This window comes from Amblyomma mixtum, chromosome 4 (assembly GCF_055824585.1).
Source record: "Amblyomma mixtum isolate Tamu chromosome 4, ASM5582458v1, whole genome shotgun sequence".
In the NCBI taxonomy this organism is placed as follows: Eukaryota; Metazoa; Arthropoda; class Arachnida; order Ixodida; family Ixodidae; genus Amblyomma; species Amblyomma mixtum.
Genome location: NC_143015.1, coordinates 65,022,784 through 65,043,255, shown reverse-complemented (window position 1 = coordinate 65,043,255; position 20,472 = coordinate 65,022,784). Strand labels below are relative to the sequence as shown.

The window sequence follows — 20,472 nt, the reverse complement described above, 5'->3', positions numbered from 1 at the left end:
CTCGCAGATTTTGAACGCTGCGGTTTGGCCTTGCGGTCGCCTCTGTAACCACGGTAAGTTTATACTTATAAATGCGTGCTGACATTTTAAACTTTTAGAAGAGCCCGTGCGCCTAATTAGAACGGCTCTGTACATCCGGCCCCTTGTGTATAGCTGCCCTATATGCGCTATCTATCCATCACCGCGCTATACACGGTAACAGAAATTACTTTCTCATAGAGTGGTGCATTATATGCACTTGCGAACTGGAGTATATAAGAGCGGCTTCATTAAAACTGTTTTTTCCGGAGGTGCGCGGTATATCTTCTTCCTGTTAATTTTTACTTTTTTTTTCTTTATGTGAAAGCCAGCAAGCCAGTCTAAAGGCTAATTTAATATGCGCTAGTAGTCCCTCTGAAACGACCCGTGAAGCACTTCGGGGACTTCAGGACACTCTGCGGTAGCCAATATACACAACCCGCATTAGAGAGAGTGAGTAATGGTGTTCTGTATTAAAACGTGTAATACCGAGCTGGTAGCGCACTAAGTGGCCCGTATACTATTTACATACGCTGTGCAAAGGCACAAGGGACAAAGCAAAGAGGGGGAAGGGGGGTGGATCTACCTGTATGCAGCGTTCCGTTATCATCATCAGCAGCAGCCTGACTACGCCCACTGCAGGGAAAAGGCCTCTCCCATGTCTCTCCAATTAGCCCTGTCCTTTGCCAGTTGCGGGCACCGCATCCCCGCAAACTTCTTAATCTCATCCGTCCACGTAACTTTCTGACGCCCCCTGCTACGCTTGCCTTCTCTTGTAATCCTCTCCGTAACCCTTAAGCACCAGCGGTTATCTTGCCTTCGCATAACAAGCCCTGCCCTCGCCCATTTCTTCCCCTTGATTTCGACTAGGATGTCATTAACCCGCGTTTGTTCCCTCACCCACTCTTCCCGCTGCCGGTCTCTTAACGTTACGCCTACCATTTACCTTTCCATAGCTCGCTGCGTGGTCCGCAATTTAAGTTGATTGGTTTTGTTCATTGGGATTTAACGTCCCAAAGCGACTAAGGCTATGAGAGACGCCGTAGTGAAAGACTCCGGAAATTTCGACCACCTGGGGTTCTTTAACGTGCATTGACATCGCACAGTACACGGGCCTCTAGAATTTCGGCACCATCGAAATTCAGCCGCCGCAGCCGGGATCCAACCCGCGTCTTTCGGGTCAGCAGCCGAGCGCCTTAACCACTGAGCCACCGCGGCGGGGCGCAATTTAAGTTGAACCCTTTTCGTTACCATCCACTTTTCTGTTCCACAGGTTAGTAATGTGCAATGTTTGCTTAGATTTGATGAAAGGACTACCGTCTACTCGCGCGCTCCGCGCAGACCTGGCTGACAAATAGACTGGACGCGGCAACGACTCTTTCGTCATCTCAGTGCATCAACATCGCCATCTGCACACTGAAAGACGGAGCATAGCTAGCAAACGGCCGGGAGTCTGCAGCTTCGGCGCTGTTTGCTCAGGGGGCATATGGCGGGTGAAGCATTGAATCATCAGTCAGGCGCTCGGCGCTTAGACCCACATCGACGACAGCGTGGGAGGAGGTGGGGGAGGAGGTGGGGACGGCTGCTCAAACATGGCGGACGGCGGGGCGAGTTATTCACCTGCCGAGCACGTATATCCCACAACGCCGTCGCGAGGAGGCTCGCCGCTTACGGGATATACCTGCGGCACTCCGTGTCAAGGACGCTCTCTCCGCGTGTGCTTTGTGACTTTCGCTTACCCGCGACTCGCCATTTTTTTTTCTTTGCTTCATTCCGCCCCGCATTTTTTTCTTTCTTTTTATTCTGCAGCTGCTGCGACCCTGCTTTAATCTATAGTGTTGGCTTGTTAGGCTGCTCTTTTGTGTTTTTTTTATGTCGTTGCGTTTGGCGAGAAGTAGTAGTACGGTGGTGCTTGCGTCTTGACCCCTGACGTTGACTCCTGAGGGTCTTCCCTTGTGTCTCGCTAAAAAGGTTTCCATGGTGTCCCCATGCCATCCGTCTCTGTCCCCCCCCACCTCTTTTACCGTTCCGAAGACAAAAAGAAAGGATTGCGCTCTCATGCCGACACCTTTAAGAAACCATTGATTGATCAGTGAATCCCTGCGTGGTGAAGCAGCGCTGTGGGCTCTGGGTCACGCCCTAGCGGAGGGCCTCGATCATATGGGGCTTTTCAAAGTTCCCTCACATCGCATAGCACACGCGCGTTTCACACGTCTTACGGAACAGAAAACACGATGACGCAGTCACACTGGTATGACGTCATTGCCTTTTGGCCAATGGGAAAGGAGCATTGGCGCTCGCAATGGCCCGACGACGAATGAGAAAATGCTATATGTGGTCAAGTAATCCAGGCTTGTGGTCTGCGTGTATTACGTCTTGTGTCCTTCGCAAGCCAAGCTATCTAAGCCACGCCTTCTCTTCTCACTGCCTCTTTCTTCGGGGACGCCATCTTCAGCCCCACGTGACCACGGGTACCCAGGCCTGGCCAATAAAGCCCATCTCTTGCGATGACGTGGGCCCAGTTTGTCCCCTTTGTATTTGGTGCAAAAGCACTACTTAACACGGTTCCATAATTTCAGTTTATTGAAAAATATCTTCAAAATCTACATGTAGAAAAAGAATACGGAAAGACATAGAGTTTCTTACTATTACCTAGAGGGAAAGCTGACAGCCCGTCTATGGGAGTTTGCATGGCGACCCCTCGAGACCACTTCAGCCACCATGGGCGCTCAAAGCATCATGGGGCGGTGAGCTACTTGTTGCGGAACTGCAACTTTTGGCCAAAAAATAATAGAAAAATAAAGCTGTTTGATAACTACAAACGTCCTAACATTGAAAATCTTGTCTAATGATTGCAACAAACGAGCAGAAAAGCATTTAAGTGAAAAGTTTGCCCAAAATAAGAGACGACTCGCTCTCCTATTGGCCAAGTAGTGAACACTATAAAAACTAATATTTCGTAATTAACAAGCGCGTTTTTAAAAGTAAATATGTTTTCAAAAAAGATGCTGTTGCTTAAATACTTTAAGAGGTTTTTAATGACATTTCGGAAAAGTGAAACCTTTTATTGGCGTCGTGTGTCGTCGCGTTTTCACTACTATGGGTTTTGCCCACTGCGTTCGCGCGAAAGTCGTCTGCGCACACACGAACAGCGTTTTCAGAATGAAACGTCTTAGTAGTGCCACTCCATGTTCCCAAAAAATTACGACTGTGCCGCAACAAGTAGCTCACCGCCCCATGATGCTTTGGGCGTCCATGGTGGCTGAAGTGCAGCGCCGCCAGCTTTCCCTCTAGGTAATAGTAAGAAACTCTATGCGGAAAGATGACCCAAAGTTAAGCACTGTAGTAGGACCTCTTCCAACTAAAAACTTGAGCGGAGCTTGGTGGTGGTAACCTTACTTAACGCGGTTCAAATCAAGAATTTTGTGTGAAGATTGACCTTGAGGGTGACCTTGACCAGCCTGGAGAAATAAAATATGTATTGCCGCAAATGGGTTTCGGTCCTGCGGCGGCGCGTACAGATAGTTCTGCTGGCCACTGCACAAAATCACTGTGCAAAACCATGAGCTAACCAGGCTAAACACATGCTCTCTCACGTCTGCTCGATTTAACCCCGTTAAACTCCTACCAGTTTTTTTTATGACAATAAGGCTTAACCTTCTCACATGACGCTGACCCTTTCTTTTTCCCTCCGTTCCTGAGGAAAATGTATGCGTGAGGAACCAATCTGGAAAGGACGCATGCCAGACGTAATAGGCTGCATGGAAGGGGGTAGGGGTCGTGGCTATCACTTATACTTGTCTGCCGTGTAGAAGAACTAGGACCTTAGCACTTTCAATGCTTTAGAGTTCCCAGAATGCCTTTGTGCCGCTGTGTCCATAGGCATTGAGTTGCATGGACACCTCTTAGTCATTCTTTGACGCCGTAGCCACAGCATTCGGAGCTTTGGCGGTCAACTTCCACGAAGCCGAGGCAAAATGAGAAGTCGGGTCACGGTCGCCAACGAGTATAAGGCACAGGGGCAAGGCAACGCCTGGGGGCGGAAATTGTTCGTTAAGCGAATTAGAACGGCGGGCATGGCAGCCGGTCGGGAGCAATTATCCACTCACCCCTGGGTCAGTCTCGGTCTTTTCGGGTGCCCTAATGAGGCCGTGAAGAAGCCCCGTAAAAAAGAGAACAGAATAGGAAGGCGGAGCCAGACTGCGAGCCGCTGCTTCACGTACCGAACCGTGATGTCATTAACCAAACCGGAAGGTCAACGTGACCTCGTCCTCTACGTTACACGGCGCGTGCAACGTCACGTGCAGTGACGCCCGTGACCGAAGAAGGCCAGAGGAGAACTGTACGGAATTCGCCGCGATGGCTTCAGTGGTTAGGACGCTCGGCGACTGAGCCGGAGTACCCGGGTCCGAAGCTGACCACCACCACCGCGTTTCTATGGAGGCGAAACGCAAGAGGCGCCCGTGTGCTGTGCGACGTCAGTGCACGTTAAAGATTCCCAGGTGCTCGAAATTGTTCCGGAGACCTCCCCTACGGCACCTCTTTCACCCTTTCTTCTTTCACTCCTTCCTTTATCCCTTCCCTTACGGCGCGGTTCAGGTGTTTACGGAGATATGTGAGAGAGATACGGCGCCGTTTCCTTTCCTCAAAAACCAAAACCAACTGTACGGCGCCCCCCTCCCCTTCTACGTCATCCATTTGAAGTTACTGCCTGCGTAGTCTCTTGGTCGCTTCGTGCGAAGCTTCGCAGGCATTCCTTGGACAGACGTAGTATTTAGCTATCCGCTAAAGAATAGAGCAAGAAATTGGGCATGTTTCGATCTCCATCAGCCCACTGTACTGGCACGCTGAACTTATATGCCTGAAAGCGATACTAAAGACAGCTCTATTCCGTTATTCTTCTCGAAAAAAATTGAATATAGGATTATTTTTGTTTTTGTTCAGCTGGAAATTACGCAAGTATTTCAGAGATAATTGGATCGAAAAAAGGAACGTTTTTTTTTCGCCATCGATTCTAACTCGTCACTTCAAAGCCGAAGAGGACTCCAGGATAGCCGGCTATTACTATGGTGGGACTAATAAAAAAGTGGTAGTGGCTTAACATAGTTGAACAGATTATAGTCGTGCGAAAGCATGTGTTCATTCTTCGCCACTTCTTGCTGGCATCCGCGATTCCCGCTCTTCATCTTCACACCCTCTCGCAACTCGGCGGCAGCTGGCGCGACGCCCTCCTCCCATTGGCTGCAGCCTGCGCGACGCTCCTCCGAATTCATCCGAGCTTCCTGCCATTGGCTGCAGCTTGCGCAACGCTCGTCCGAAGTAACCCGATCTTACCCGAGTTACTCCCAGACTTTGCACATGATTCCTGGTTGCGTTTGACCCCCATAAGTAATGTGTTCGCACGAAAAAAAAAAAGACAATAAAAATTTTCTAGCCCTTGCCACATAGTATAACGGGCGAGAAAAAAAAAGCGGCCGAAAAACCGTCTTGACGTCACCGCAGTATGTTTGCGAAAAACAGGCATTTCACGTTTTGACCTATTCTTGCTTATAAAAGCACCGCTTTTGCCGAGAGTACCTGCTTTAATTGTAATTGGACCGCGGTAATTTGTCGATACATGACAACTTCAATTCGTCCTGAGTGTAGTTTTAAGTCGAGCTCGGCCGTTCTTGGCCTGTGCCGTTCACTTATGAAGGTGAAAGATTCGAAACGCTTGTAGAAAATTTATTTCGCAGCGATTTCTGTCAGCTCTGCATGCATTGCACTTGAGAGAAGCGTATACGTGTCTCTAAATGCGCTTGCACCATGCATTGAGAGCTAGTTCCAACAGGAGCATGGGGCATTCGTCGCAAGCACACTGACGTTTACGTACAGACACGTGCACGTATATGCATGCAGTCTAAAGCACGCATTGCAGCTATTGAGGTTCTCCGCCATTTCCACAGCTGCATTTTACTAGACGTGGCGATCTCCTCTAACCCTGTCTCGCAAATGCGAAAAAGAGCACACAGGACGCAGCGCTCAGAGTGCCTTACTATGTACGGTAAAGTGCGTCATACCGGAGCAGTCTCGGTGAAGGCCACAAATTGCGGGCACTTGGCGAGCGACTGAGGCCAGGCGAGCCAAGCGAGTGTCTCAGCAATTATCACTTCAGCCTTGACGGACCTCTCCGCTGATGCGTGCTTGTCGCAGTGTCTTGTCCCTTTTCTCTTCCTTTTGGTTACCTAGTTTGTGCGTTTCACTTGGTGAAACCGTGATCACTGTACACTATAAACACGAAGGGGTGAAAAGGGAATAAGCTGTCCTCTTAGCACACTGCCTTGTCATATGAGGCTGTGTGGTAGAGGACAACTTACCCCATTTTCACTCCTTTCTCTTTCCTTTCTCCTGAGCATCTCGCACCAGTGCGACCGCCCTTTCTCTAAGTTTGGCGTCAACGCCAATGCAGCACCCGTCGGTTTATAAACAGCCAGTGTAAGCAGTTTGCACGCGATAAGCTTTTCATACTATAACGGGGCACTCAGTGACATTATCGGTTTCAGGAACGTGAAAACTGTGCTAACAGGGCAGGGACAGAAGACGACATATAAGCGATACCGCGGTCGAAGTGTGTTTTTCTGTGTTTTCTTTTGTCCCCGTCTTGTTCGCGCAGTTTTTATTGTACTGGACATGAACCAACCAGCCCGTAATTACATTCTTTTCTGTGCCAGTATACGAGCGCATAGTGGCGTTTCCCAGACGAGGGCCGTCCAGAGTCTAACAAGCAACATTCATCATCATCATCAGGTCACTACGTCCACTACGGGACAACAGCGGCTCTTCTTGCCTACGCAGACACCGACACTGTTTCCTCGTTCACAGTCATCATCATTATGTGAAAGACCACGCGACATACATATTGTCACGTGCTTCCACAGAACCTCGACGGAAGAAGCAGAAGATGAAGGACTGACCAGCAGAGAGAAAGGAAGAGAAAGAGCTGAAGGACGTTGGTAGGCTTCCTGCTTCCATCCTGCTCCGAACGATCCCCTCTGTGAATAAACCCCCGTGCGTGCTAAGCACGTAACAATATAAAACCCCGCTTTAACCAAGCCATACGAAAGTGTCTGCGTGACGTAGTGGTAACGTGTCTCACTGGCAACCTGAGGGCCAGGGGTTTCCGATGCGCCGCTAGTGTGGCTGGCGCCATCTATTGGAGCCTCTTGTAATCGACTAGTCCTAATTTTACCGCCACGCCGACGGCAACGCCGACACCGGCTTTTCTGCGACTGGGGGCTTTAACGCTTTCTCCTAATACCTGTCTCATATCCATCCAATTATCCATCACCAATGCCTGCCGCAGAAAACCAAATAAGGAGGACTCGCCGACATCACAATGGCAGCCATTTGGCTGCACATCGAGCAAGGCGAAAAGCCGAGCGCATGTCTAATATCGTTATCGTCCGCTGTGCTCCGGCCTACTCCGCAGAAGCTGCGCTCTGTATAACAAAATGTCGCCCCTGACGTCATGTGAATGCCTCCTATGCCGCTGCAAATGTCGTCTCCCCACTTGTCTCCCTTTCGTCCACTAAGCTGCATTTTTCGTCGTTTAGCGATCCGCTATGTTGCCCTAAAGGAGCATCGCTCATCTTTTCTGTTGTGGCCAAGCCACACATCTGAAAGTCAGTGACGTCTCAAGCCAAGTTATAAGGCAGGTGCCTCAGGGAGCGGAGCTCTGTTGAGCACCTCATTCGTGGAAAGAAACAAATATCATTAAGATCCTAAGAATGTTTAGCCCCACAACGGTAGGCATATACATCTTGCTCGGATGAGCTTCCTTTGAACTGCGCTTTCTCTATGGATTCGTTTCCTGTCAGTAATGTTGCGTGCGCACGTGCTACACATTTTATCACAAGTGTAGAGTCCAGAAGGAAAGTTAGCAGTTCCACGGATGATGCAAGAACCTCACCGCATGGCTTAGGAAGCAATCCCCTTGGGCTCTACACTTTTGACATATAGAGATACATCGTTGCGCTACGAGTTAAACTCATAAGTGTTTACTTTCTTTAGTGCAATAGAATAATCGCGCCACTCGCAATTATTTTCCCGCGTTTTTTGCGCGAAAAGCAATATCTTTACCGCGCGAACTAATATTTCGCGCAACTACGGCGGAATTTATTACCTTGAACATGATTGGGCCGGGCCGAGCGTGACGACTCAACTAGGGACTATTTCTTTTTTTCCCCGCTGTTTAGATGCGTTTCATACTCTTATTATTCACACGGTATTCTGAAGAACTCTGAGTTGTAATCTTTCACGAATACTTCACAGTGCGCTGCATGAAGCCAATCAGCCTTCTCGTCCCGAATTCGTCATCATTCGTTGTTAGAAAATCTATACGATGTGTCACCACGGGTCATTGCCACTTGCGTAATTTTCTCTCTTAAAAAAGACCTCCGCCCAATGAACAATGCAAATTTGATATTCTTTAAAGGTAATTTATCCAGGTTCAGTTCAAATACAGGGCTTTATTACGGTCATATGAAAGGTAATCTGTCGATCTAGATTCGCTTCGCATACTGTGTTTTATAGAGATCTTAATGACACTCAAGGGAACAAACGCGCAGCCTCACTGAAAAGACCCGCAGCTGATTGTGACGAGCGTTATCGCTGACACACAGAAAGCGCGCCCTTTTTCTTTTCCAGCGCACTTTTTAATAGAGCGCGCTCGGCTGCCTGCTCGACGTCATTTTGCGCGCGCGAGCCAGATTCTATCTCTTCCTGCAACCCGCTTTCGTGCGTACATCTAAACGGGGAGGGTAGACGATCGGCGGCCCTTTTGTGGGACGCTTTCCTCTCCTGGCACGATGCCACGGAGCGGGTGTTGTCGTCGCTCGGAAGCAGGCCTTTACAGAAATGGGTGTGCAAGGTCGCCATGAAACCGCGACAGAAGTTAGAGGACTATAGACGCCAAATTTTTGCTTGCATGTACTCTTCTTTCATGAGATGCCTTATAGACATTGGCATACTTGCAGTACCCGTGGTATTCGCCTACGACGGTTAAATAATTTATAATCTAATTTCTTCGCGAAAATTAAAAATTGTTTTTTGAGGAAAGGAGGGTTTGGTTTTGTTTATGGTGGGTTTAACGACCCAAAGCGACTCAGGCTATGAGGGACGCCGTAGTGAAGGGCTCCGGAAATTGCGACCACCTGGGGTTCTTTAACGTGCACTGACATCGCTCAGTACCCGGGCCTTACAATTTCGCCTCCATCGAAATTCGACCGCCGCGGCCGGGATTGGTAAATTGGTTTTTGAGGAAAAGAAATGGCGCAGTATCTGTCTCACATATATCGGCAGACACCTGAACCGCGCCGTAATGGTATAGTGCCTAGAATATACCGCCAGTATATTCTAGGCACTATAGTAATGGAAGGGAGCAAGGTAGGAGTGAAAGGAAGAAAGAAGGAAGGAAAGAAAGGAAGGAATAAAGAGAAAGAAAGAAGGAAAGAAAGGAAGGAAGAAAAAGAAAGAAAGAAAGAAAGAAAGAGAGAAAGAAAGAAAGAAAGAAAGAGAGAGAGAGAGAGAGAGAGAGAGAAAGAAAGAAAGAAAGGAAGAAAGAAAGAAAGAAAGAAAGAAAGAGAGAAAGAAAGAAAGAGAAAGAAAGAAAGAAAGGAAGAAAGAAAGAAAGAAAGAAAGAAAGAAAGAAAGAAAGAAAGAAAGAAAGAAAGAAAGAAAGAAAGAAAGAAAGAAAGAAAGAAAGGGGTGCCGTGGTGGAGGTCTCTGGAATAATTTCGACCACCTGGGGATCTTTAACGTGCACTGACATCGCACAGTACACGGGCCTCTAGAATTTCGCCTCCATCGAAATTCGACCGCCGCGGTCGGGTTCGAGCCTGGGTAGTCCGGCTCGGTAGACGAGCGCCTTAACCGCCGAGCCACCGCGGCGAGTTTTTTTTCCACGGTGTTTCGGTTTCATCAACTGAACGATGTCTGTGACGTGTATATATCAACTTAAGGTCACATGAGACCCACTTTGGGGGCGTCTCAGGTTGGTCCCGTACCCGAGATTTACCGGCAGTCAAATTCTTCCCAAGTCATGTCGAGGGCAAATTTCGAATGTTCTAACCATATCCGGGACATGACTCATATGTGCCATCCATGTGTTGCCATCCTTACCCTGCCGGGCCGTCCCCAAGTTGTGCTTAGCTTGATGTCTCACAAGTCTTTAAATTAGCCAAATTGCCGCTCCATATTTGGTCACGTGACCAGCCTGGAGGCTTTACTCGTCCCACGGCTTTCGCCAAAAATGCCGCTAGAAGTGCTTTCATATTGAAACAAAAAATTACAGCAGACCGCCCGAACAAATTTTAGTACAGCAGCTTAGAGCTAAAGTGAAAGACACGACTACTTCCAACACAAGTGTCATTGGCCCTTGTATATCACTGTCTATTAATTCCAACACAAGTGTCATTGGTCCTTGTATATCATTGTCTATTAAAAACCGCACAATAACAGAATTCTTTCTAGTGATCAAGGCATTGCCTCGCTGTGATAGCACTTGTTTCACGTCTCTAGCGAGACAAATTCAATCATAATTAGAATTCAAGATGTTGCATTTGCTTAACGATACACAGTATATTCGACAACCGCGTAGAAGACTGAATATGCTTTCTCTAAACAGCCGTAAACAAGCTTCACGCGGTAACCGCGATGGCGACTGCGCTAAATTTAGGCGGGCAGAGCTACACTCACCCTCGCGTGTCGACATGATCGATGCCGTAATATTCACGTCACGCTTGTAACACGCGCAAATGTGCGCTTATGGCCACAAAAAAACAAACAAAAAACTAGCCCTCCTCTTAGTTCTGCCTCTATTACGTTGCATGTACACTGAGAACCCAACGCAAAAGCAGCATCCCAAGTACACGGGAAGCTTGCTGCTAATTGCATTGCGCGCCGCGTTCACAACACAGACTACGCTATCTGCTTCAATCGCACGTTTGCACCACGAAAGAAGTTCACCGACGTGTCGGTAACGAAAGTACAACCGCCACAATCGCTGCTGAACTAATCACGGGCATGAGGCAGCGTGAGTCGCACCCACCGCGGATCAGCTGACACGTTTTTTTTTCACTGCGCCCACCATTCTGTGTTCAGCGTCGCGCCTAGTTGCGGAACTCCGCTTTGGCAAAATGTTGGGCATTACCAGGTTTTGCTGCCATCTGTGGTCCGTGCTCAGAACTAATCACATGAAAAAACTACCAAAAGTATTCGTTCTATAGATGTATCTAAATGTTGCAAGTGGCGCGACAGTCGGCTCATTTTTTCAGTTTTTACCCAATCAGATCATCGGATTTTTAATATGCCCCTATGGATCCCCAGTAGGGTTTTTCACGGAGGCCACTGCTGCGAAAACGAAACCACTAATTTCTTCGGGCGGAACACTCGTGATGAAAACTATTCGTTTTTTTATTATTACTATTTAGACAATCCAAGCACGACATTGTTTTCGAAGCTCAGTCACGGATTTTCGGGCTGGGGCTTCCGAGGTTGAAAACGAACTCGATTACAGTTTGCAAACCGAAACCAAACCGCTTGGCTGAGTGGATACCGCGAAGCCAATTTGAAGCCGAAGATACGAGCCAGTCGATCCCGCGCTTCGTTGTCGATGTGTTGTGAGCTGGCGTTGTGCTGCCGTTACGTCTTCGTTCAAAATGCGACACCTTGAAGAGCGGAAGCTCGCTTCCAGCACCGGCCAGTTCTTCGCTTCGTGGAATAGCGGAGAACGGTTCTACCTTCGTGGCTTGTTCAAGCAGTTCGCCTGCCCCAAGGTTCACATGATGGCGAAGGCGCGTCGTGAACGGTGCGGCAACTGGCCGTTATGGGCCAGAATGGCAAGTAAGCTGCGTGACGACATCAACAGACATGTGGAACCAGGTCAGTTGGAGGCCTTCTTTTGGATCGTCGTGTCCCAAGGTACGAAAATACGTCTCGTGAACCGTAGGCTGGACGCGTTGGTGTTGGGCAGCGATTCGCAGCCGTCGTTGCAAGGTGGATACGAAAGTGGGTCCGGCAGTGCTAGCTACGCCGACCAGAGGGGGAATGAATCCTTGGATGACTCTGTGGTGGCCGACAGCGGCGAAGTTCAAGCGCTCGAAGTGTCGAGTTCGACGGAGGCGGTCGACTCGCCCGTAGTCGGGATCTCGCCCGTAGTCGGGATCTCGCTTTCGGAGTCGCATTCCGCGCGTGATGAAGCGGCTTGTGGACGTGGCGCTAGCTCGAGCGATTTCGCGCCAATTGTGAACGGTGGTGCAGCGACCAGCGGTGGTCCAGGTCGGTGCAGCGACGTTACTAGAAGCTGCATCGGGGCACCGACGTATGTGCGAGTTGCTCGTCCGCTCGTGAATGGTGCCGACAAGGAACTTCAGTGCGACATGTGCCCGACCTATCGCTTTGGCGCACTTTTGCGCTTGGAGATCGCCATGGGGGTGGAAGTACTGCGACGCCAGCAGGCCTGTTGTGAGACGCTGCAACAGTGAAGCCGCTACGTGTGACGCGTCTTGTGGCGATACGTGATGTCCACGCAAAACCGTGGCTGTCATACATACTATTGTGATAATTTTATGATGTACCTTTGCCGCAGGTGAGCTAGCCTAAGTTGTGTTAGGCACTTGTAAGTTCTACCAAGTGTATCTTACCGCTACTCCCTGCATTTTTCTCCCTCCATTGTTTATTCTTGATGATGGCCTTGGTGACTGTTTCTTTCTCTTTCTTTTCTGACCGCTGTCTATGAGCAGACTGCGAATATTTTGTCTGTTTCTCACCACATTCCGCTCATCACTAGAGACTTGTGATTTTATCTGACGTGGTATTCGTGCAGCATCATTTCGAGCATTATGTTGTTAGGTGTTTCTGGATATTCTTATCGTGTACTGTGCACTGTATCATCTCACAAATAAAGTTTGGAAGCTAAGTGTCGGTATCTATTCACTTCCTAAATGTTAATAATTCTCCAATGCTATTCTTGTCTCTTAGGGTAGCAAAAGCTGTCAAGATTATGCTGGGCGCTTCTGCTGATGCGCCAGAAAGCTTGAGGTGTTATTGGCGAAAATTATAAGCAGGACACCACGAGCAACTTGCGCTTCTCTTTTGCCAGCACATCAGGTTGCAACGAGATGGGGTATGGTTTCAGTGGTAGGTAGGCTGCGGTCCTGTCCACCGAGCCAAACCTCCTTGCCTTAATACGCTTTCACCCACTGACTAATCCGTAGAGGGCCCTGCTGCAAGATTACTGGTGCAGAGTAGCAGAACGGTATCAATATGCAAGGGCGTCCGCAGAATTTTTTGCAGGGGGGGGGCCCCATTGATTGTTGGCGCCGGAGGGGGGGGGGGGGGGGGGGCATGTTCGTAGCAAAAAGGCACTATTTGCGGTATGAATTTATTTATTTATATATAAATAAAAAATAAGTGAAATACACACATGAAATAAAAATTACAAAGAGCAAATTAAAGTGTGGCTAGGAGAGATACATTGCAGTTTATCAACGAAGAAACAATTAGAATTAATAAAAAATCCAAAAATATACTGTCACTTCGTGGAGAAGAGTGCTCACTATTGCTGCATACGGGTCCTCGACTCACCCGGATTGATGACCAGCACACAGCACAATATGGTCACAAACACGCAACTACAGTCACTCAGTCAGTCTTCCTTGAACAGCAACTGTAGACTCCACGGATTTTTCTGGGCGAATTGCGTGATTACACGGGTGATAAATTCATTTCTGTGCTTCATTACACGCTCTCGGTGCACACTCGTCACACACATTGATTGGAAAAACGGTTGAACGCGCACGTTGAAAACAAAAGATGTCTATACATACAACGAAAACTTATTTACAAGATAAATGCACGCTCGCAGCTTCATACACCTCGCTCCATCTTGCTCGCGCATCCGCACAGTCGAGCAACCGCACGCACACTGCTCGCCGCTCGTAGTTTTCTCGTCCACTGTCTTGGTTGTTCTCAGCTTCGTTGACAAACGGCCACTAAAAACACCGAAGCACAAATACAGAGGCGCGCACACGTGCAAGGGCTTACTTCCGTGCGACTTCCAAGGGGAAGGGACACTCGCCACTCCGGTAGGAAAATTTGTTTTGTGTGTTTTTATGGGGTTCAGAGCCCCAAAACGACTCAGGTTATGAGGAACGGAGTAGTACAGAGCTCCGGATAATGTCGACCACCTGGGTCTCTTTACCGGGCACTGACCTCGCACAGTACACGGGCGCTGTTGTCATTTGAGGCCCAGCCAGAGGTGACAGGCGAGCCAGGCAGGTGCCATCGGGCTGCGTTGACCAAAGGCGCTGGTTTTCGGAGAAGACGCAAGGGACGCTGGTGTGGGGGCGCCTCTGGAGACTGCGTCGCCGTGAACAAAAGATGCTAATCTCCTTTGCCGAAGATTCTGATAGCGGCGCTTCTACCGCACTGCGCTCTCCCGTGGATCGGAGGCACAGCGAGCGGCGGCGGCGCCAACTGATCGCCCGCTTGCCCATGAGCAGCCCGACAAAGCGGGGGTGGACACGGCTGATTTGTCTTTCCCTCCTGAAGAATTCATCGGTGGCCGGCATAACGAAGGCGAAAACAAGATGCACTGTGCACTGTCTGCCTCCGTGTCGCTATCTGTCTAGAGATCAAAGAAACAGGCACCCATTTCAAGACGGCTTGAAACACATGCTCGCCGGTGCCGCTGTATGTCTGCAACAGGTCGGCCTTCAACAGAGCTAACGATGGCGTGGTTTGAAAACGGCATAAAGACGCGTGCCCGGACGCGGCATTTCGCAGATGTGACCCAAAGCGTGGAAGCGGGGCTGCTTTTACCCTTTTGGCTGAGCCCACCACGGCCCCTGGCGTGCGGCCATCACTCACGGTTCGAGGGAGTGATTTTCCAGGGGGGTGCAGCCGCCCCCCCTTGCCCCCCCCTCCGGACGCCCATGCGGCCACAGAGGATGCCGCCTTTCCCAAGATTTCCATGCGCTGCGAAACTGTCATATGATAATATAAACAATTATGAGGAAAAGAGGCGCAGTAACTATACCCCACAAAGGGTGGACACCTGGGCCGCGACGCGAGGGAATGGAGGTATATTTTTTTATGGGGGTTTAACGTCCCAAAGCAACTCAGGCTATGAGGGACGCCGTAGTGGAAGGCTCCGGAAATTTCGACCACCTGGGGTTCTTTAACGTGCACTAACATCGCACAGCACACGGGCCTCTAGAAATTCGCCTCCATCGAAATCCGACCGCCGCGGCCGATATCGAACCCGTGTCCTTCGGGTCAGCTGCCGAGCGCCATAGCCACTGAGGAACCGCAGCGGCTGGAATGGAGGTAGGAGAGAGTCAAAGGAGGCAAAAAACCCTGTAGTGGAGGGCTGACCAGGCCGTGAGATGGAAACCCGATCGCCTTTCGACTAAGGCGATACTCATAAGGCGTCCGTGTGCTGAGCTATGTCAGCCCATGTTAAAGGGAGACTGAAGCACTTTTTCTGAAAATCGGGCTGGCAGCGGCATCTTATAGTTTTTCATACTGTATACTGGAATATCGCATCCAAATAAGGCAAAAACAAGCGCGAATTGCCTTTTTTAGCCGAAATATGCGGCCTGTGCCGCGGGGCACGCCGCGCGGCACGCCGCGCGGCGCGCCGCCGCCCGTGATTGGTCAAGAGAGGTCGTGACGTCACTTTGAGGACTGGAGAAGCTGCCGATGCGGATCCGGCGCTGCGTTGAGGGCAGATCGCAGCTTTCCGTGTCGTTGTAAAAGCGAATACGGCGACTATTTTTTTTTACTGACCACCGAAGAAAAGGATACTACAGTTTGTTCATTCCACGTATCGCCTGAAACCAAAAAAGACACAAGCAAAAAATTCTATGCCTAGCACAAGCATACGCCAGCGTCAAAGACGCGATACAGACCATGCGTAAAAGGTGCCAGCACAACATCGGCTCGTATTCTCGGAAAGGAAGGGGTGCGAACAATACTCAAGTCAATTACCACCACCGGACGCCTCCTGGCTCGCCCGGAAGAGCGTCATCCTAAAGAAAAGGCCCAAAGCACTGTGTAAATCCTGCTCTCAGTACCCGGCGTTGCAGGTTGGGGCAAGAAAGTATTTCAAGTGAACGATGAAGGACCACAAAGTTGGTGTCAAAATTAGCGAAGCGCAGTGGCCAAGCACTGCGAGGCATGTGACCACAAGATAGTGACGCAATCATGGTGCGCTGGAAACCAAGCCAAATACGCGCACAAATACGCTTCACTCCTGGCGCGTTCATCAGATGCCAGAAAATATTAATCGCTGCCTCGGAAACGTTCGCCCTTCCTAGATTTGCAGTTTAGGTTCAGCGAAGTAGTTGCCAACTATATGTGTGTTTAAAAGCCAAGCTAGCTGCAACTCGCCCGCTGCCACAACTTGATGAAGAAACCGAGTAAGGTTGCGGTGTTTTTTTGCAAAAACTCGGTTGGCATTCATTTCTCTCATAAATTTTCATCCGAAATCAACGTCGAACGCTTTCATTTTAATTGCTTAGCTAGGATTAAACGAGATGCCGCATATGAAGAGCTTCGATGCTTGCTTGCTTTGCTTTATTGTGCTTTATTGTGCTTTGCTTGCTTGCTTGCTTGCTTTTGCTTTCTTTTGCTTGCTTTTGCTTGCTTTTGCTTGCTTGCTTGCTTGCTTGGACACGTCGAACCGAGCATAAAATCACTAACCGAGCCTTGCTGAGCACGTCTAATGTGGTCTGGCCGCACCTAAGCTGAGGAGAGCGACACATGCTTAAGCCTCTATAAGGTTTCTTCAGGGGCTAAGTGAGCATGTTTCTACTTTTAAAAGAGGCGCTTCTTCGGAATGGTGACACACCTCTTATGCGCGAGGAAATCGATGGTACTGTGTCATGGTTCAGCCGCGCCTTTTCGACAGAAATCTCCAGAGATCACACTAGGACAAGCTCTGCCTGTAGCCGCTCTTACGAAAGTGTTTCGAGCAGAGTAAGCTTGCTTTAGTCGGCTTGAATTCTTCGTCACAGCAGCGAGCGGTTGCGCTGCGAGCTTGTGGTCTTGCGGAAAACAGTGGAAGACGACACAGTCGCGGCCGTAGTTGTTCGTGGACACGAACGCAGAGTAATACCTGTTGAATCTGATTCTCAAGGTCGGCTGACACGCTTTGTACGTCGCACGCAGGACGAGGAACAACGCATGCAGCACGAGAAACAACGCGCGCTGAAAGCGCGCTCAGGTGCGCCGAAGCATCCCCGGCTCCTCAACATGACGTCACGCTGGCCGACATGGACGAGTTTCCCTCTCCGCTGTTCCCCTCTCCTGCGCTCGCGCGGGGCGCGGCAAATTTAAACATCGCGTTTTTAATGGGTGATTGCGCCACTGTTTTAGCCAAAATCAAAAAAATAATTTCACAGACGTGATCAGCAATGACACTACTTCAAAACCCTAGAAGGTTAGCTGATTCGAAAACCGCCTCAGTATCCCTTTAAAGATCCGCAGGTGGTGGAAACTATTCCGGAGTTCTCCACTACGGCACCTCTTTTTCTATCTCTATCTCTTGTTTCGCTCTCACAATTACTGCGTCATTTCCTTTCCTGAAAAACTAATTTTTCTGCTTTTTTCCTCAAACTCGCGTCACATTATGCGAACACCCAATTTTTTTTGTTAATTTTTTAGCCCATGCCCATCTGAGCCGATTCCGATTATGCGTGCGTAATTTTAATACAAGGAAGAGCGAGCGCTCGAGAACTACCCTTTAACTCCGCTTCCCCTCGTCGCTTTGTCCAGGGCCGCGTCTTTTCGGTCCACCGGCCGCGCTGTTTACGGCGGCGCGGGGGGTCGTTGTCTCGCGTGTTGTGTCGCCGTCGCTCGAATGCGTCGCCGTCCTTGTTAGCGCGGGCAACGAGGCTTCCCGCGCGGATCGGGTGACGTCTTCTCCGCGCGCGCCGCTCGTGACGACGATGGCGTGACGATCGCCCCTCGCTGCTCCCCTCTGCCCTTTCTCTCCCCCTTTTTTTTTTTTGGGGGGGGGGGGGGGGGGCGCACTTTACCTCCTCGTTCCCCGCCTCTTCACAGCTCATGTTCGTGAGGGCCGTCGAAAACGCCGGTCGAGTGTGCTTAGTGTTCCAGGAAAAGAGTAGAAAGCCTTTAATGCCTCATCGTTGACGGCAGAAGGTTTTCAGCAGAGGTGCCACGCTTTTCGGTTTGTCGAAATCGTTGTGACGTCAGAGGTCGCGGATTCGTAGTAATGAGGTCACCCACGGATTCCTGACGCCCCCTTTTGGAGCAGACGACAACTAATAAAAAATAGTTATCGTCCGCTCTCACAGGGGGCGTAAGGCGTCCGTGGGTGACCACATTACATACCTCATTACTGCGAACAGAGCCATGGATACAACCGAACCTATCGAAGCAGAGAGAGGGTCGTGCTAAAGAAGTAGTAAAAGTCGGCAGTCAAAGTGGGTAGTTGTAATGTGTAGTCAAAGTGTGTAGTGAAATAAAGCACTAGTAGAGCACAAACAGTCCCGCAGTAAACGCCAAACAGCGCGCCAGGAAAGGCTTTCGCCTTGCAGCACTTTAGAGAACCAAAGCGCCCCCTGAATTTTTTATATGGGGTCTAACGTCCCAAAGCGACTGAGGCTATGAGGGACGCCGTAGTGGAGGACTCCGGATGATTTAGACCACCTGGTGTTCTTCAATGTGCAGTGACAACGACCGGTACACGGGCCTCTGGCCTTTCTCCTTCATCTAAATGCGACTGGGGCGGCCGGGATCGAAAGTGTACGGGCGCGGAAGCAGACAGATGGTGGCCGCGTAAACGTAATTTCCAGCAATGGATGTACTTATTGGAGGGGGAACAAAGAAAGTAATAATAGGTTATTGCCTGGCAGACCGGAGAGCGGAACTTTGGCGGCCTGTTAGCTAGGAGATTGGATACGGGACGATGGCTTTGAGGGCAAATTCGGATATATTGCATGCAGTGTTTTGAGTTCGCATTGGCTGGATCATGGCTGGACGAAGACAAAAAAACAAGTATCAGAATTAGAGTCGCTGCGCTTCTATAGTAGGATACAACTTAAAAAAACAGCAGCTGCTAACACTGGGCCGCGGTCCGCGGCGTCTTGTATTACTTCGCTGTCCAGTCGCAATAGTAAACGAAATCAGCTTTTTAATGTTTGACTATATCAAACAATCCGCGTATCAAAATTCTAGAGCTCATAATTTTTTTTCTTGCGATAAGCTTCTTGTTTAGGTAACAAGAAACGTTTAAGCAGCGGACTACTTTTTTGTCGTGGAGGAATTCTGCGCGTGGAGGCTGAATGTGGGCGGAGTTTCACTGCAGACTTAAGTTGTATCAGACCATAGACGGAAACACGGTTAGCCTAATGCCCTGCCTCCACGCCTATGTATGTAGCGTAGGCTACACCTCTATGTACTGTGTTATAACGAAATGTTTGTAACGTATAAACGTTTCGTTAGAACGAAATAAGGATGTAACGAAGGAATAACGATTCCCTTTGGAAGCTCGGTCAACAAGGGCAGTAACGAAGTAATCGCTGGGCACTTTCAGCATCGTTATAACGAGATTGAACTGTGCGTGTGCGTGTGTGTGTGTGTGTGTGTGTGTGTGTGTGTGTGTGTGTGTGTGTGTGTGTGTGTGTGTGGGTGTGGGTGTGTGGGTGTAAACACGTAAGTATAAACAAGTCTACCTCCACGTCAAGAAGGGCTTAACTGGGCTGTGTATAACAAGCGTACAAGCGCGGAGTGCTATCTGTATTTGACGATCGTTCCCGTGCGCCTTGGTTAATGGCGACAAATCAAGATAAACCATTTTGTGTGAGACGCAAAACTGCTCGTTTATCAATCCTCCTCGATCTCAACCATCATAAGCTAATTATTTCTCCCGCCCCCTACGTGCAGCCTTTACAAACCCACAGCACTCTTAACCAGCCCCTACTTCGCAAATGCGAACATTTTTCGGTTCTAGAAGTTCCCACGAAGTTAGCGAGCAAGACCGATTAGCAGCAGTGCATTTTTTTTTCGCAAGATCGGCTTTGATAAAGTTTTTCGATTTAATTTCGGTAACTTCGCAGCTATTCTTAAAAATCTAATTTTTTGCTCGTTTTAATGTTTCCTCATTTTCCCTACTATGTTGGTTTTTTTTTAACGTTCGCCGTTTGTTTCGCCTGGAGAAGTTGTTTCGTAAACTAACACTCATTATATACCGCAACCTATCTTAGCCTTTATGCTCTGACCTGCCTTAACGTGTACGTACTGAAGTGTAAATAAACAAAAAATTAAGGTGCAGCGTCATTTATGCCACCTTGAACCATGCAATGTTTCTGACACAACATTTTTGGGACTTTTCTGACGCATTTTTAATACGATTCGCTTTATACGCAACAATCAACAGTTTTTCTTCGG

At 49.2% G+C, this 20,472-nt stretch overlaps 1 long non-coding RNA gene across 1 annotated transcript in view; it reads left to right on the top strand.

The window, feature by feature from the left end:
• LOC149346642 (uncharacterized) overlaps window positions 1-20,472 on the top strand; it is a 176,057-nt gene that overhangs the window by 98,542 nt on the left and 57,043 nt on the right. Inside the window, exon 2 of the long non-coding RNA XR_016292438.1 lies at window positions 8-53. This is a non-coding gene — a long non-coding RNA (uncharacterized LOC149346642). The remainder of the gene's footprint in view (window positions 1-7; window positions 54-20,472) is intronic.